This window comes from Coloeus monedula (assembly GCF_965178545.1).
Source record: "Coloeus monedula genome assembly, chromosome: 2".
NCBI classification, from domain to species: domain Eukaryota; kingdom Metazoa; phylum Chordata; class Aves; order Passeriformes; family Corvidae; genus Coloeus; species Coloeus monedula.
In genome coordinates, this window is record NC_138782.1 from 56,909,888 (window position 1) to 56,926,242 (window position 16,355).

Sequence of the window (16,355 nt, forward strand, 5' to 3'; positions counted from 1 at the left end):
TGTATCAGAAAGTCCACCACATACTTTCAAAGCTCTTTCAGCAATCACTGCTGAAAATAGAAGCCTAACACTGTGGGTGGGAATTACCTTATCCAGTATTACTCACCTACGGCTCAGACATGCACTTTAGTCACCTGGCCTTCCTCTAAAGTCAAAGGAGGTTGATCAGAGAAGAAATCTTTCCATATCATGATAGTTGCTTCTGACACAGAGGCTGTCTATGCTCATGGCTCTCCACTATGGAGATGCTTGTTTCTCACAGTCCACTAGGCAGAGTTCCTTGGGGCGTATACTGAATATTGCTAAAAAATTACTGAAGTGAGGTACTTCTTACCTTAGATCATCTAACTGTTTTTATAAGAAGGTGGTGTTCCCCATTCTAAGCTACTTTTAAACAGTTAAAAAAGAGACATCAAAGATGCATTTCAAACACAGCACTACTGGTACTTTTCCCCAACTCCATATTCCAATCACTACGTTAAATTTTAGTGAGAAAGTCTTGCTGGGAGTAAAGGATGTATTAGAGACTGTGTTTATGTGACTTTAGCATTTTAGATTTCACTGATGAAACAACTCCATCCAGGTCTACATGCATTTTTAATGCTTAAATGCAATAGGTTTCCACAGGTCTATTATGAAGACCAAAAGCTCAGAGGTATGATTTTCATAGAAAAGTACAGCATTTGAATTTGAAGCAGAATCTATGCTTTCTGTTTTCATACTATCCAAACACGGGACACTTTCTGGATGAAATAATGAGAATTATAAAGACAGTCATGATTTAACACTAGCAAGGAAAGAGGTAAAAAAATCAGTGTTAGAGATATTGGAATACTTTTCATTCCTACAGTGGAGAAACTGAATTTGGCTCATAGAAACAATAGCGAAGTGCAGGAAAACACACAGGTAATAGGCATCTACAATTTTTTTTCATTATAAAGTAATTACCTGCATCTTCTAAACATCTAATAGGCATGACTATCTTCAAACTTCCTGTGGGAAAAAAAATACAGTTATAAGAAATTTTTGATATTAGGTATAGATGATGATGAAAATCTTCTATTCTTTACAGTAGAGGCCTGAAAATTTCATTTACCCATCCACTAGAAAATTTCATGTTGTATCTTGGAGATCTGAGCAATTACATTTGAAGACTATAACCATGAACAGTTTTAAAGGACTTAGGTATCTAATGTGTAGATGAATAACAGCAAGTCTAAATTAATAAAGTCTCACCTTCCTGAATCAGTGAAAAGAGAGCTGCCAATGTACCTCTTCATTCCTATGCCTTTGTTAAGCCCAGATTATCCCTGAATCCTCTTGGCAAATCCCCTTTCAATGCCTCTCTCCAGCTAATACTTTTAGACTCCAGGCCTCTCATTAAATGTTTCAGGGACCAGCACAAACTCCTGGTCAGGGTGTCATCACTCAGGGACAAGAAAATGTAGTGAAACTGGAGTAGGTGTCCAAATTAGTTAACACTTGTGTGATACTGCTAAAGAATATATGGGTGCCTTCTCAAAGAAAAAACTTACAGAAGAAAATTACAGAATACATGACTAAAATACTTTTGTGACTGCCATGATTTGCCACCTCTCTGACTGTCATCGCACTGCAGGCTACTCCGTATTGTTGAAAAGACCAGCTCGGAGAAGAGGGAGCCTGAACATCATCTCATTGCCTTAAGACCATTTCTCCCATCGAGGAAGGACTCTCAGTTTTCAACAAATCTTTCCTCAAAACCAGATTTTTTGCCTTTGTTTCATTAAAACGGATGTTTGCTCAATTGTGATAACAAAAGCAACAATGGCAGAATTTCTTATGGTTTTTATTTATGCCAAAAGTCAGAGCATCTCTAAAGAACAGATCTTTAGAAACAGCTGGAACACTGGTTTCAGAGTAGGGGATATAGACTATTGTAATGATCCTCAATTAGCAGCTGTCACAAGGAAGCTAGAACACTCATGTTTTCTCCATTAAATGACACCAAAAGATGACTAAAAAAATAAAGTCTATAAAGGAAAAAAAATCAACAAAAATTGAAAAATACTTTTTAATTCTTTGTAATTAATAACACTTTCCAAGAACAAATGGACATTAACAAAGCCTGATAACTTGACACAAATAGAATCACTACCATGCCACCTTTTATGAATTAATTATTTAGTAGTATAAATAATATATCAGTAGTTAGGCCAGCAATAACCGATGGAATGCTGGTTTAGTCAACTATTTTTAAATTTTAACTATAGAGAAATCCCCTGTAGTACAAAGTAACAGCAAGCTATCAAATGTAAACCAGAATATTTTAGGTCCTAATGCCATTCAACTTTGATGTGCTAACGGCTTTTTTAAATAACTCTTTTGTCTGATTCTTTAAAATAAAAAAGAAAAAATGCAATCCAGGTATTTTTTTTTTTTTTAATTCCTAATCAACTTCCTCAAATAAAAAGTGTCAGTCCAAATGGAAAAAGAAATCCTTGTGCACGAGGTACAATGTACAGAAGCAGTTAAGACAGAGCAGCTCAGCAGGGGCTCACGAGGAAGTGGCAGGTAAGTGGCAACCACTTTCAGCAGGTGAGCTACACTCAATTGCAGGCCACTGATGAGGCCAATATATGAGCACAGATGTAAAGGAAAATGTGTGGCTTGGGAGAAGGCAGAAACAGGGACAAGAGTGAACGTTCCTCACTGAAAGAGCATAAAGTTAGTATCCATCTTCAAAGAAAAATATTCTTCTCCTTATTAGGCAATTTTGCAAACGGTGAAGGAGAAATTTCTAGAAGATGGGAGTATCCTTTCTTTGCCATACTCCTTTTACTGAGAGTACCTTTATAGAAGTAATCTGCCAGTCACAGCAATGTGACAGCAATGGTTTTATTTCAGCAAAAAGATGATGCTAATATATATCCAAAACTTTTCTGTTCTGGACTGAGACCTCTGTTACAGAGTTAAAGCCACTCTGCAGTCCCGCAATTTCAGAACATTCTGTACAATTTTTTAACCTACACTATGAAACAGGTATAGACTAATTACAGAGATTATTGACGGTGTAAATTTGGCCAGAGCCACTCTCCTGCGGAAAATAAATCCCTTTCCAGAACGAACGTAATCACTTCTGGTTTGGTTTGAGCTGCCATCCATCCTGTGTCAAAGATGGCTTTAATACTATTTCTCTTGTTCTTTTTCCCCTCCCTAATGGGAGACTGGCCTAACTGGAGAAATGTAAGACACTGCAAAGCTAGCTGGCATTCTGTCTGTTTTATCCAGTCAAGACTCTATCTAATCTGGCTGCATCCACAGCCAAAGGTATTAAACCAACAACAGACTTCCATTTTTCCAAGTGACTAACATTTCTCCTTTAGAAAAAATTGTAAGTATACTTTTAAATATTGCTTTTCATCAAACATATACTATTCGATAGACAGAAACTCTTTATATTTCAAGTACTACCTACTTAAAACCAAGGAACTAAGGATGATAAAAGTGCACAATTTTTTAATACCTTTGGCACGGCTCAGCTCTGCTGGAGTGAATAAGAGTAGCCCACCTACACGGATCAGAAGCCGTATGGGAGTTGCACAGAGCACATTGTTTGACAGGAGCTGCAAAGTCCTTCCTGGCTGGGGGCCAAGCCAGGTTTCCTGATAGGAATGTGGCTTGAGAGCCAGCTCCCCCAGTCACATTAGCTGTGCTATCTGCCTGCTTCAAAACAGGACATTTGACTTCTATGAAAACTTTGAACATGAGAAGATTATTTGGAAACCAGGAGCTGTATTTTTGTCAGATGCACCTACTAAATCAAGATTTTCAAAACTTTGTAGAAAGGAACATTATCCTATTGCTCCTTTAACTAGGGTGCCTTTGTGAGCTGTATGCAGGGGATGTGTATCTGATTGACTGCAGAGCTCCAAGATTATTCCTGTTTTTTACTCTTTTTTTTTCAGACCATTAAAATGGTTACACTCAACAGCTTTAAAATAAAATTTGGCAAAATATTACTTTTACTGCTTCTCAATTTGTAGCTCATATTACAGTTCTTGCAAGTGAACAAATTGGAAGCTTATGTCTTCCAGGCTAAATCCTGAGTACACCATACAGAATAAATATTGACTCTAGGGTAAGGACTAAGGGTCAGATCCAGCCCTGTTTTAAATCTTTTCTCTCCAGCTCTGCCAGCACAAAGCCAGCCTAAAACCACAGTAACTGGCCCCTGAAGAATTTGTATTCTATAGGACAAGTGTTAGCACAGATAAACTGCAGTGGTTCCTATGAAATCCTTACATTCATGCACAGACCACTGCCAAGACCCTTATTAGGCAAGTCTAGTTTCTGTCTGGGATAAGCCCAGCAGCCTTACAAGAAAGGCCACCTCTGAGCTCTTCCTCACCTGCAACTGAGAAGAAAATTGCCTTGGCCTTTCAGGAAGAAAGACAGCACACTTTCAGCTTGCTGTCCTACGTCTCCCTCTGTCCTGCTAATGAGATTCCCCAAAGAACTGCTTGGTGTTGATATCCCAGTGAAAAAAAAGACTGGGATTCCTAGTAAAACATGGATTTATAGTTTCTTCTACATAGGTAAGGTCATAGGTGGGCTAAATCTGAAGAACAGCTCTCAACCAGCATCCAGTGTGCACCTCTGAACTGAAAGATTTAACTGGCATGAAGATAGGTAAGCATTTGTTCATCCTTCTTTCCAAGGTTATATATTTATTCATGGGCTGAGGATGTTATGTAGCAACATAACAAAAAGAATGCAGCCCTTGGGGTGTATAGTTTTGGCATTTTACACAAATGAAAAAAAAAAGATGACCAACTGCAAGCTTTTTTATACTACTTGACATCACACTTGCTGTCATTGAATCGTACTAACTAAAAAGAAAAGGAAAAAGAAACAATTTAATTTTCCAGTTTAGCAAAAAGACATCCCATTCCTGACCAGAGAGATTCCCTTTGCATTTCCAACAGCCCCTGGTTAGGGGGCTAAGCTGACCATCTGACTGTGGTTTTGTACCTATCTATTTGAACACCTCTAGGAATGACTGTAAATTCCTATGCCCACCACTGACACTTGGCAGTCTTGAATTGCTGGGGAATGGGAGGATGCCTGGGCTTTTGCTGTAGTTTGGCAGGAGTTGTAAGACATCATTTCGCACATGCAATTCAAAGAAGGCAGCTCTTTTAAAACAGGTTAGATGTATTTATTTTAATCTACCACTTTCTGTCTTGTAACTGCTGTTGTTACCTCTTCACATTTGAAGACACTCCTCTAATTTGTTAATAAATTCCACCCCAGATGTTCTGCCTGCCCTCTGGACTTCAGTGCTTTATTGAATGTACTGCCACTCTTCAAAACCAGCCAGAGAACCACAGTTTTGGAAAAACCCTGAAATATTTAGAATAATACATATGGGTTTGGGGGGCTTTTTGTTGTTGGGGGTTTTTTTTGTTGTGGTTTTTTTTTTTTTTTTTTTGGGGGGGGGGGGGGGGCAGCCGAACTAATTATTACAATATACTTTTTAAAATGTCATTTAAAAGTACTATCCAATACAAACCCAAACACTGCTCAGCGAGTAAACACAGTACACAATGATCTAACAAACTGTACTAAGCTTACTTGAGGACAAGCTACAGGGCAGGATCTGTTCTACATTGCTATATTGTGCTCACAAGGATTCCCCAAGAAGCCAGAAACTGAGGGGACTCACTGAGAGGATCCAGTTACAAATACATCAAGGGCAGACTGAAGCCTCACTGTGACCAAACACCAGCTTCAGGCTTTTACTCTCATGAGTGCACACTTGTGTCCCTGGTAGTTGCTGGTTTCAAGGGGCAGATTCTGTGCATAAACTAGAAGTGGTATAAAACCTGGAATTTTGATTTGTGTAATTATTATTTCAGTGCTTGAACTAAATCTGGCTTATATTTTGAGAGCTGTTCTAGAATCTCAGCCACTGAGAATTGGCATCTAACACGTCTTAGATAATTGTAGTAGTACTGAGTATTTCATTAATTTTATGCCTTTACCAAATTCACCTTAATCTTAATTAATTCAGACAATTCAAACTATTAGCTGAGACCATTATCAGAGTATGTTGAAGAAAATAACTGGAATCTGTCTGCTAAAAGCACACTGAAACCAACTAAAAAAACAATTAAATCATCAAATCTGTTGTATCCTTACACCTGATAACCTGAACCATAGGATCTTATACCTATTCAGACACTTCATATAAACGTCTGTGTGTTCTTGCTGTGAAGAAGAGCAAGGTTCTCTGAATGTGACCCTACTGAGTCAGAGGTCAGGCACACACTAACAGTAAAATCAGGTATGAAACAAGAGCCTCTCATTTGACTTCAAGAAGCTTTGAACAGATACAAGACTTGACTCGGAGAGACTAAAAGGAGACAAATTATTCTGACAGCAAGAAGGAGAGCCAAATTCTGCTCTACATTAACCTGGTATGAATCTGAGGCAATGAGTTGCAAATCCGAGGACATAATTCCAGATTTACTCCTCATAAAAACAGAGTCAGACCCCTTAGGTTTAGGCTTTTACATCCTACATGCTAAATATCTGAAGTTATTTTCCACAAGGTGAAAATAAACTAATCCAACACCTCTAAGATGTCTACAGAGAAAACTGTAACATATATTGCAAGGAATGTTCAATTACACAATAGTAAAAAAACATGGGCGATTTTCATTAAGAGATGCTGGTTTGTATCATAAATGCTTTGAGTACAGCTGCAGCAAAACACTCAGTTTTTGCTACATTAAGTATCTCAAATATAATTTTAAACTGCTGCTCTCTGTAGAAAAATAGTACCAACCAAAAACCTTAACTTCAAATTTTAGGAAGCCATAGAAGAAGTTTAGAGCAGAAATGCTTTAACACTGACCTTTTAACTACAATGACAAGGATTGCTCACTGAAAAGTAGATCACTATTTCCTGTTTCAGCATCATACACAATGTACACATTACTACCAGATGGAAAAAAATGTATAAAAAAAGCTTTAACGTTGCCAAAAACCAGTTGAACACTTATTTCCACAGGATGAGTATTAGAAGAAAAAAAAAAAAAAAAAAAGAGAGAAAAAAACTGTGGAGGCACCAAATTAATCTTAAACACTTCCTTTATAGGTAGGAATTTGAAAACAAATCACAATTCTTCTCCTTGAACTGAACAGAACCCTGCTATCGAAGAGATGCCAAAACAGCCAACAAGTCAAACAAACTTGTCAATCAATTAGCAGTTAATTGATCCCTCTGATCCCACTGCTTTTAATGGATCGGGTAAATATTTTGTTTCTGGTTGCCTAATCTTGCTGTGCACTTCAAGAGTCTGACAGAGCGTGTTAGATAACGAAAAATCTACCTGTTCTGTCTGACTGCCTTCTGACATGGACATCCTGAATCTGTCTCTATACAAGAGCAAAGGATTGGGATTATTCAGATACGAAACTAAACAAGAAAACTAAAGAACTATGTAAACTGCTAATCATTTCACACTGGTACTTATTTCCTTGGGGAACAAGTTAAAAAATGTAAAGAGTTTAATAAAATACCAATCATTTCCCACGTGGACCTTAAAATGTAATGGCAGAGCAATGGCAGATCTGACAGGCAGTACTCTCAGTATTATTAAAAATTTAGAAGGCAGTGGTTTTGCCCTGCCCACCTCCTCCATCCACTCCCCTCATTTTCCTTTGAATTGTAGTACACAGTGACTTATGAGAGTGAGAACAGCTCCCATGCAGAGAACTGCCAGAAACTGATGCCCATCACTAAGGACCTCTTTAAACACCATTTTGATGGCTGAAACAAGGTTTATATGATGCCTAATCCCATTGGTGCTATCTGCGGAAGAATGAGTGTCTCTCAAAGGTGAATTAAGTAGTAAGCAACAGTATTTACTAAATACACATTAGCAAGGCATAGGAGTATCCAAATCAGTGCCTAGATACAAATGAGCTCTTAAGTCTTGGGCTACTCTCTATCACCAGAAACTCAACTTTGTCTCACTTTCTTCTGAGCCACAGCAGTGGAACATAAGGATACTGTGCCAAACCACAGAAGTGTCAAATAGTTTCCAATGACTGTTTGTAGAATTACTTTTCTTTGCACACCTGCCATTTAGAAAAAGGAGTTTTGGCCCTGCCCAAAAAGGGCTAAAAACTTCTGAAAAGCAAAGGCTCAGACACTAATCAATGATGCTACGTGATGCCACTGGGATTGCAATGAAAGTTTTGCATTTGGAAGAACTGGTGAAAAATTACTGAGATTAAAGAATTTTTTCTCAATTCAACACAAAGAAATGTGTTAATCAGAAAGGGAAATTTCACACCTAATAAAGGACAGATTAAGTAAACTATGAATTTAGCAGCACTTGGAAAGGATGAAGTGTATGCAAAGACCAAGATTCCCATGCGGATGTGGTTTGGAGTCATTTGTAGACTTGTAAAACATCACCTACAATAAGAAGGGTAAGAACATTTTCAGTGGAGAGTTCAAACTGTTAAAGTTTTCAGATATAAGAATTTTCCTAACTGAAAGACATGCAAAGGCTGAAATGCCTCATCATTTTCACACAAGAACTGCAAACGGGCAGCCACTGGGGAGAACACAGCTGTACCAGTAAATCCCTGTTAGGATATCATTCAACTTTCCCCCAAGTTTTCCCAGAAAAAAAAACACAACAAAATTTGTGTAAATATAGCAACATTTTTAGGTACAAAGTAATTATTCTTTTCATGCTAAAAGGAAATAGGAGAAAAACATCAGGCCTTTGCCTAGCATTTTCACCTCAGAGGGAAAATACAACTTAATTTTCTGGGAAGTGAGGTTTTTTAAGTTAAAAAGTTACACAATCCTAATTATGCAACTGCGGCAGATTTTGCGAACAGCCATGCCTCCTTTCACACCGTGTCAGAAGAAACCACTTTCATTTCACATGAAAATATCAGTATCTTTCAAACACCACTTTGAATGAGCAAATGCACTGCCTCCGACTGAAACCCTCGCCCTTGGAAGAATTACATAGGAAGACATTTATAGCATCTGAGCTTGTATTTGTTTTTCTCTCACACAAATTATTATACAAGCGTATTTTAAAACCTGTCACTGTTTACTAAGCTCTGTGGTCATCACATGTCAAAACAAAACCACACACATGCTAAACATCAGCAGCATGTTCCTACTATTTTTTTTCCACTTTTTGCCCCCAAATGGGTCTTCACAGCAGTTTTATTTCAATCCATCCTGAATACTTTGTAAGAGTTCAGCTGAGATCAGCTATTAAGCCTCAAATTCTAAATATCGCACAGATGTCACAACAGTCACTACTCAGCAGCAAAATCTTTCATTTTGACTAATGACTCAATACAGGCATTTTGGTGTAGTAAATCCAGTCACTGAGCATCACCTAAAGATTCTGATCACTATAGTGGTAATGTAGGATACATTAATTAGACTGCATATTTAAGAATGCTGCTTTCTTTACAACCCTTAGGATGGCTAGCAGAGGAAAAAAAGAAAAAAAACTCTTTAAAATTATTCTGGCCATATTTTACAGTACTTTTTTTCTTTTTTACTGTATGAAGCATAGAAAGTCAGTATGTATAATATTCAATTGCATCAGAACACCTCCTAAAATTTCAGCAAAATATGCATATGCTTTTTGCTGCATTTTGTAGGTATACATGAAATTTTACTCTTTGCACTTAAGTTTCTTTCTACAAAACACAAATCAACTGTGTTTATAACATTACCATCGCTCTCCCAAGCAAACACTTCTGAAGAGATGAAGATCTGTCAAAATGCCTGAAACCACATTTAAAATCTCTGTTATTCCAGATCAAGTTGATATTTAAGGGACAAACCAAGCTGATAGCTAAGTTACAGATTCTCAACAAGCACAACACAATAAAACCCAAAACAGTTTTCAGGAAAGACACTGTTCAGGTTTCATGACGACTTTTTATCGGACAAGGTCAGACTAGGGTGCATCACCACAACACCTTAAAAGTTTCATATATGTATCTCACATACCACTAACTTTTGAAACTGCTCCAAGGAAATGGGCAATATGAAACCATTGAGCACCAAAATACTCCTATCCATGTAAAGTTGAAGTAAGGCAGCAAAGAACCCTAATTTCAGCCACCAGGCAAGAGCTCAGCAGGCTCTAAAGAGGACATTCTCAGGACTAATGGTCCATCAAAAGGGAAAGCAACTGCCATTCAGCTTTAAAAAACTCCAGACAACTTCATACAGGGTTCTCCTTCCCCTGCATCCTGCCTGGCTCACTCCACCAAGTTTAGTTTTTCTTTCCATTATCAGAAGTGAAATCACCTAACAGTCTGGCCCAAAAGTTTCCTGGGTGCTTGTGATACACCAAGGACATTTGTACACAACAAACAAAAGAAAGCATCACCAACATGCAAACCAATATTTTGAGTTGGAAGGGACCTTTAAATATGAAGTTCAACTCCCAAACATCCCCGTGTCTAGCTGTCAACATTCCCTTTATAGACAGAGAAATGATCACATAGAGTATATGCACAAGCATGCAGGGCTTCATGTTTGCTAAGCTAAACTTGAACTAATAATTACAAAATGTTCCTTGGGATAGCTCCTAATAATCTGAAATGCTGCATTGCAAACCAAAACCACATGGTTTATTTTCCTTGAGACTACAGCGTGATGTTTTAGCACTCAGAAAACCTAAGATAAATAATCGACTTAATCGACTTGCTTATTCAATTGAACTCTTCCCCCTACTTCTGCCTTCCTCCCCCACCGACAGGGTTTGAGGACACCCTGTTCACCCGGAGATGGTGAATCACTACAAGCCAGCAGGCCCACTCGGTTCCTCAAAAGACACAAAAGGTGTAAAAATAGCTCGTACTAATGAAGCAAGTACAGCGTCAGCAGCCAGATGAGCGTGGGTGATCTGATAAGGGTCTGTTGTTGCAAAGGGCAAATTATTAACAGAATGCTTCTCCCTCTCTCTCTTTTTTATTAAGCTTTGTTCTTCCTTTGCTGAAACCAGCCCTCTGCAATGCCTGATAAATGACACCTGACAAGGCCGGCTGTAATTGCCCGTTTCATACCACCACAGGAAGTGGTGCCTCACTACGAGCTGAAAGTACAGTGGAGGTGTCACTAAAAAAAAAACCAAATAAAGAGAGGCACAAATAAAGCCTAAAAATAGCCAGGACTACCCACTGAGTATGACTGTGTGGGTATATTTAGTCTGTCTAACACCAACTTTTCTTATTAAAAACACATTCTTACCTTTATGCAAAACAGCTTCCTGTTTCTTGAGAAACTTGAGAATACAAGGGGGGTAAAAGTCAGATTTTGAAATCTTCTCCTTTTCACTGACATTATGACAAGAGTAAAGGTGAAAAGACCAGGCAGATCTTCCTCGTGGCTTTTGCATCCTGACATCCCGTAACAAATAGCTGGAAGCTTTCTGTTATGATATCCTAATAAACAGCCCATTGGACTACGGGAATAGGTTCAGAGGCAAAACCAGAGCGGTACCAGCAAACTCTGGGGAGCAGCAGGAGGCGAAGGCAGGGCGCAGATCCCGTGCCATGGAGCCGGCTGTGCCCGGCCAACAGCAGCACTGGGGCCTGGGGGCAGTGGGACACAGCAGCTCTCTCACAGCCTGGTTCTGCATGTCGGCCCTTCCCTGCACCAAGGAGCTGCCAGGAAGGGAAACATTACTTACTCCCATTTCAGGCTGCAGCCAAAGAGTCGCCCCTTGGGCAAGAACAGGAGGGCTTGGCCTACTGCCGGTGCTGGCCAGGCTTGGCTGGGCTGCCACACGGACCATCCCACTGCTCATCCTGACGGGAGCCCTGAGCCTCCCGTGGGTTTGACTGCAACAGGACAAGCCACAGCTGAGCTCAGCTGAGGTGCTCAGATATGTTCAGCCAAGTCTCCTTCCAGGGCAACTCTGTGCTCCTGCAGGCCATGTGCTTCGCTTCTTGCTTCCCAAAGGGAAGGCAGGGACAGTCCCCACAACCCCGTTCAGAACATCTGCAACTATTTAAAGCCTGTGGCTGCAATACCACTACTGGAAGCCACACTCATGCCAAATTCCTAGTGCTGTCTAGTGCCCTGCTGTCTAGTGCTGTGCTAGGATATGGTCTCTCCCACAATTTTGCTTTTTCTATTTGATATCATGACTCGATTGGCTGACGCACACAAGAGGGGTTTGTTTCATCATTATGCAGCCTTCCTGTGCGGCTCCAAATACTGCTCATCAGTTCTGCTGGGGTCAGGGCTAAACAAAAACACACAGGTTTTTACTTTTCCCTCATTTACAACAGGGAAAAATGCCCACTGTAACATATTGCCAACTTCACATGCAAGATTCAATCCAAATGATTATTCTGACATTACAATTTTTATTTTCCTCTGATTTTAACATTAAACAAAAAGTAATTGAAGTTAATAGGATTAAATTTTTAACATTAACTCCAGGGGGAAATTGAGACCATGTTCTTTTCTTGATATGCTGTGATTAATTCCCATTGATGCAAGAGCACTCTTTGTGCAGCATCATGGTTTTGTCTTTTCATTCTGTGCCTTAGTGGTAAATTTAATAATCACTGATTTTTTTACTAGAATAGATAAACATGACGATGCAAGACAAATCAGTTGATGATACTATTCTTCAGACAATTTAATTTTCATCTGAAATGAAGAATAAATGTTATTATATTAGAGGAAATATGGATGTCTAAATAATTATTAGTAGGCTTAAATACCGAAGACCATATTCTGGCAGTACATTTCCATAAAGTTAATAGGAGACAGGACCACATAGCCTCAACCACCTTGGGAATCTTAAGTTATAAAGTTAAAAGCATAGCGATCACAACCTCAGCCTATCCCCCCACTGAGATTTGGAGCAGAAATTCTGTTTAAGCAACAGTAATACATTACCTATCTTTTTAAGATTGCACCTACTTAAAGAAAGATGTACAAAGGAGAAGTTTAAACTAAGAAAACTGCAGAAAAGTGCATTAGAAAAATGAAAAATTATCTTCACTGTACACTTAAGAAAATATAATACTTACTATTACATTCCAAAATTCCAGTATTTTCCAAAATTCTGTAGAACAGACTGAAATCTTAAAATCAGGGAATGAAGTCTTCTTTTTTGGTAAGTTCCTGCTATAGACTTTCTCCTTTGGCCAGTGTTTAAATTATGGGTATTGGAATCTTATTGTCTCAAATGTAGAATCATGGAATCATTTAGATTGGAAAAGACCTTTAATATCATTGAGCCCAGCCATTCACTTAACACTGCCAAGTCCACCACTAAATCATGTCCCAGAGTGCCACATCTACAAGACTTTTACATACCTCCAGGGATGGTGACTCCACCACTTCCCTGAGCAGCCTGTTGCACTGCCTGACTAACCTCTCTATGAAGAAAGTTTTCCTAATACCCAAACTAAATCTTCCCTGGTGCAACTTAAGGCCATTTCATCTTGCCCTAAAATAAGTCCCTAACTCATGCCTTCACAAACACATGGCACAGATGGGGTGGGAGGCCAGATGTAGTGGTGTCCTGCACCTCAGATGGGACAACAGTTCCACAGTGGCATTTCCCACAAAATGAAAGCCTACAGTTGGTTAAAGCACCTCACCCCACCATGGGCAAATGGAGGCAGCGGGCACCAGCACAGGACAGCAGGGGAGGCTGCTACAGGGGAGAGCTACAGGAGGCAGTAAGAAAATACGGCATTAAGTAAAGAGAGTCTGCACTATCTCACATCTTCCTACATCCTGCCGCAGGCTGCTTTTCCTGCCACAGCCTTCTCCCTCCCGCCCCTGCGTGGTGTCATTTTCCCCAGTGTGCACTCCCCTCCCACTCACCAACTCATAAGGCACACCGTGATTTATGTCACCTCTCCAATCTGGCCCAGCGTCTCTGAGGTGCAAGCATGGATGCAGTCTACAAAAGGTTAGGATTAATGCTTTAGTGGCAATTGCAGCAGGCAAGCGGCTCAGCTCACAATGCAATTTTGTCCTCAGGAAGACCTGTAGGAGGTGGGAGCAGGTTGCCACGGGCCCGGTACCTGCTGTGCACTGACATATGTCCTCACTGCTGGGCAAAAGGGCACATCCAATTAGGTGTCTTTTATTATTAACGTTCTGCTGCTTCATCTGTTGATCATGTATCCTCCTCTCGGCCCCTCTGCACCCCAGCTTGTGTAACGCACCGACATCTGCGGAGACACTGCTCTACCTGGGAAAGCTCAAGTGGAAATCTGGTGGTGGAGATCTGGAATCTTCCTTTTGTAGGCACAAGCAAGGGGTGGAACAGACAACAAGTTGAACAAGACCACTAGAACTAGGACCCTCAAGCTAAGAAGATGAGAAATACGAGGTATCTGCCCTGCTGGCAGTAATAATTACAATGTATTATTAACAAAACTCAGGTTTCATCATTAACTTGACTCGGGTTTCAAGAGCTGATCTCACCCTAACGATCCTCCAAATTACGTCCAGCCTTTCCTTCAGAGTGGAACCAGTACCAGCAAGAAAGTCTGCTGGTAACTGTTACACTGAAAAGAAAGCCAGGGTAAAAATGAGCTGTAAATACTACAATCAAACAGGTGCAAAAAATTACAGACATTTTAAGTTGCCCAAACTCAGGGCCATCTCACCACTTGGATCTGATCCTGCCAGAAAGATAGAGACTGTAACTTCAAAGCAGCTGAGAGGAAAGGGCTCACTGTCAGCACGTGCTGCATATGGCACAGCAGACCTGACCTTCCTTCTGCAAAGGATTGACTCCACTCCCCTCAAAGATGTCAGTCAAGTCAGAGCTTCTCTCTCGGATCTCAAAACTTGAGAAAGGCCACCTACATGTTTGCTATAATGAAGTAGCCAACTGTCTCAGACACAACCCAACTCCTCCCACAAAAAACCGTTGTTTGATTTTGTTCCTCTCCCAAGCTCATTAGAGGAATGAAGACCTTCAAAAGCTTTTTCTCAACCCCTAAATGTGAGATAAAAATGCCATTTTAATTGTGGATTGGTGAGGTCTGCTTGAGTAAAATAAACCAAATTGCTCAGATGCAACTGTGTAACAGGGAGCCTAATTGCTTTGCTAGCATCAACAAAGAGCTGCTGGTTCATTAGAGCAAGCTGGAGTAGCTGCTGTTTGCATCTTCACAAGCTGGGAGTATTTGATTGTAAAATCGCTATGGATGTTTGATCCAAAATTCAGCCTCTGATTTCTGATCAGTAAAACTTAAAAGCAAAAAGGCATCACTCTGATATTTTTCTTCACAACTTTCTTCAGGGTAGCAATTCATTTTTCTCCTTGATCTGTTCAAGGACATCAAATCTAATCATAAGATAGGATATGAACTTTTATATTCTGTATAAACTGCTTAGAGAAAGAAGAGAACTGATGTGAACCAAATTGCAGTTTCACATGACAGCTGGAAGATGTTGGCACTTTGGCAGCTATCCTGCAGTCTGACTGCAACAGGACCTTGCCAGAAAGAGCAAAGGGCAGAGGAAGGCCAGGAAAAGGCCAGTGTAGGTCAAAAGCACCCAAATTTCCTGCTGACTGGTCAGAGCAGGTTTGGACAGCAGGCAACCAGGCAGATGGCAGAGGAAGCATACTTCCATCTTATCCAACAGGGAAATAATTCGCTGAATCACACTAAAAGGGGAATGTGGCAGTTAGTGCTGTCAAAATGTCCAGGAGCATCCTCTTCCTGGGGCAGTTCTACACCCCTTTTGGGAGACCACACTGCTCTGCTTCGGTTTGTCTGTCCACCCCCTCCTCATCATAAAGCTCAGATAAACTACAGCCTTGCTTTATGCTTTAGGTAGTTCTTTTTCCATCACAACCATCTTTAGACTTAAAACTTTCTGAATGGAAAACACAAATGTAATCTCAGGCAGATAACTGCCTCAGCAAGTCTATTGAGAACACATTATTTTCTCCAACTCGAACTCCACATGTGAATAGGTCTACATATGGGCTCAGACATATCTGCATAAGGAGGTCCATTTGCCTGACTGTTTACTAATGAACACTTGGCAGTCAGAGGGACACCAGAAGTGCATCCAGTTTTTCTTCATTTTTTAAAGAAAAGGTTGTTTACACCTCTAGGAACAAAGCATTGATGAAGTTGCTCATAAAATGCACCACCCATGGATTCAAATCTGAATCTTTTCTTTTTTCCCCCTTTTTATGCAGCCTGAATCAGCTTGTGAGAAAGTTAATAGAAATATTCCACCAGTGAAATGGAAAGTGGATCAAACCAGTACAACATAAGCCTTAAATAAAGTGGAAAACTCCACA

General features: G+C 39.9%; 1 protein-coding gene across 3 annotated transcripts in view; it reads right to left on the reverse strand.

Annotated features, from left to right (window-relative positions):
* Window positions 1-16,355, reverse strand: part of HIVEP2 (HIVEP zinc finger 2) — a 137,225-nt gene that overhangs the window by 24,592 nt on the left and 96,278 nt on the right. For all 3 annotated transcript variants that reach the window (XM_082303475.1, XM_082303476.1, XM_082303477.1), the window contains one exon: window positions 949-993. The gene's annotated coding sequence lies outside the window, so the exon portion shown is untranslated. The remainder of the gene's footprint in view (window positions 1-948; window positions 994-16,355) is intronic.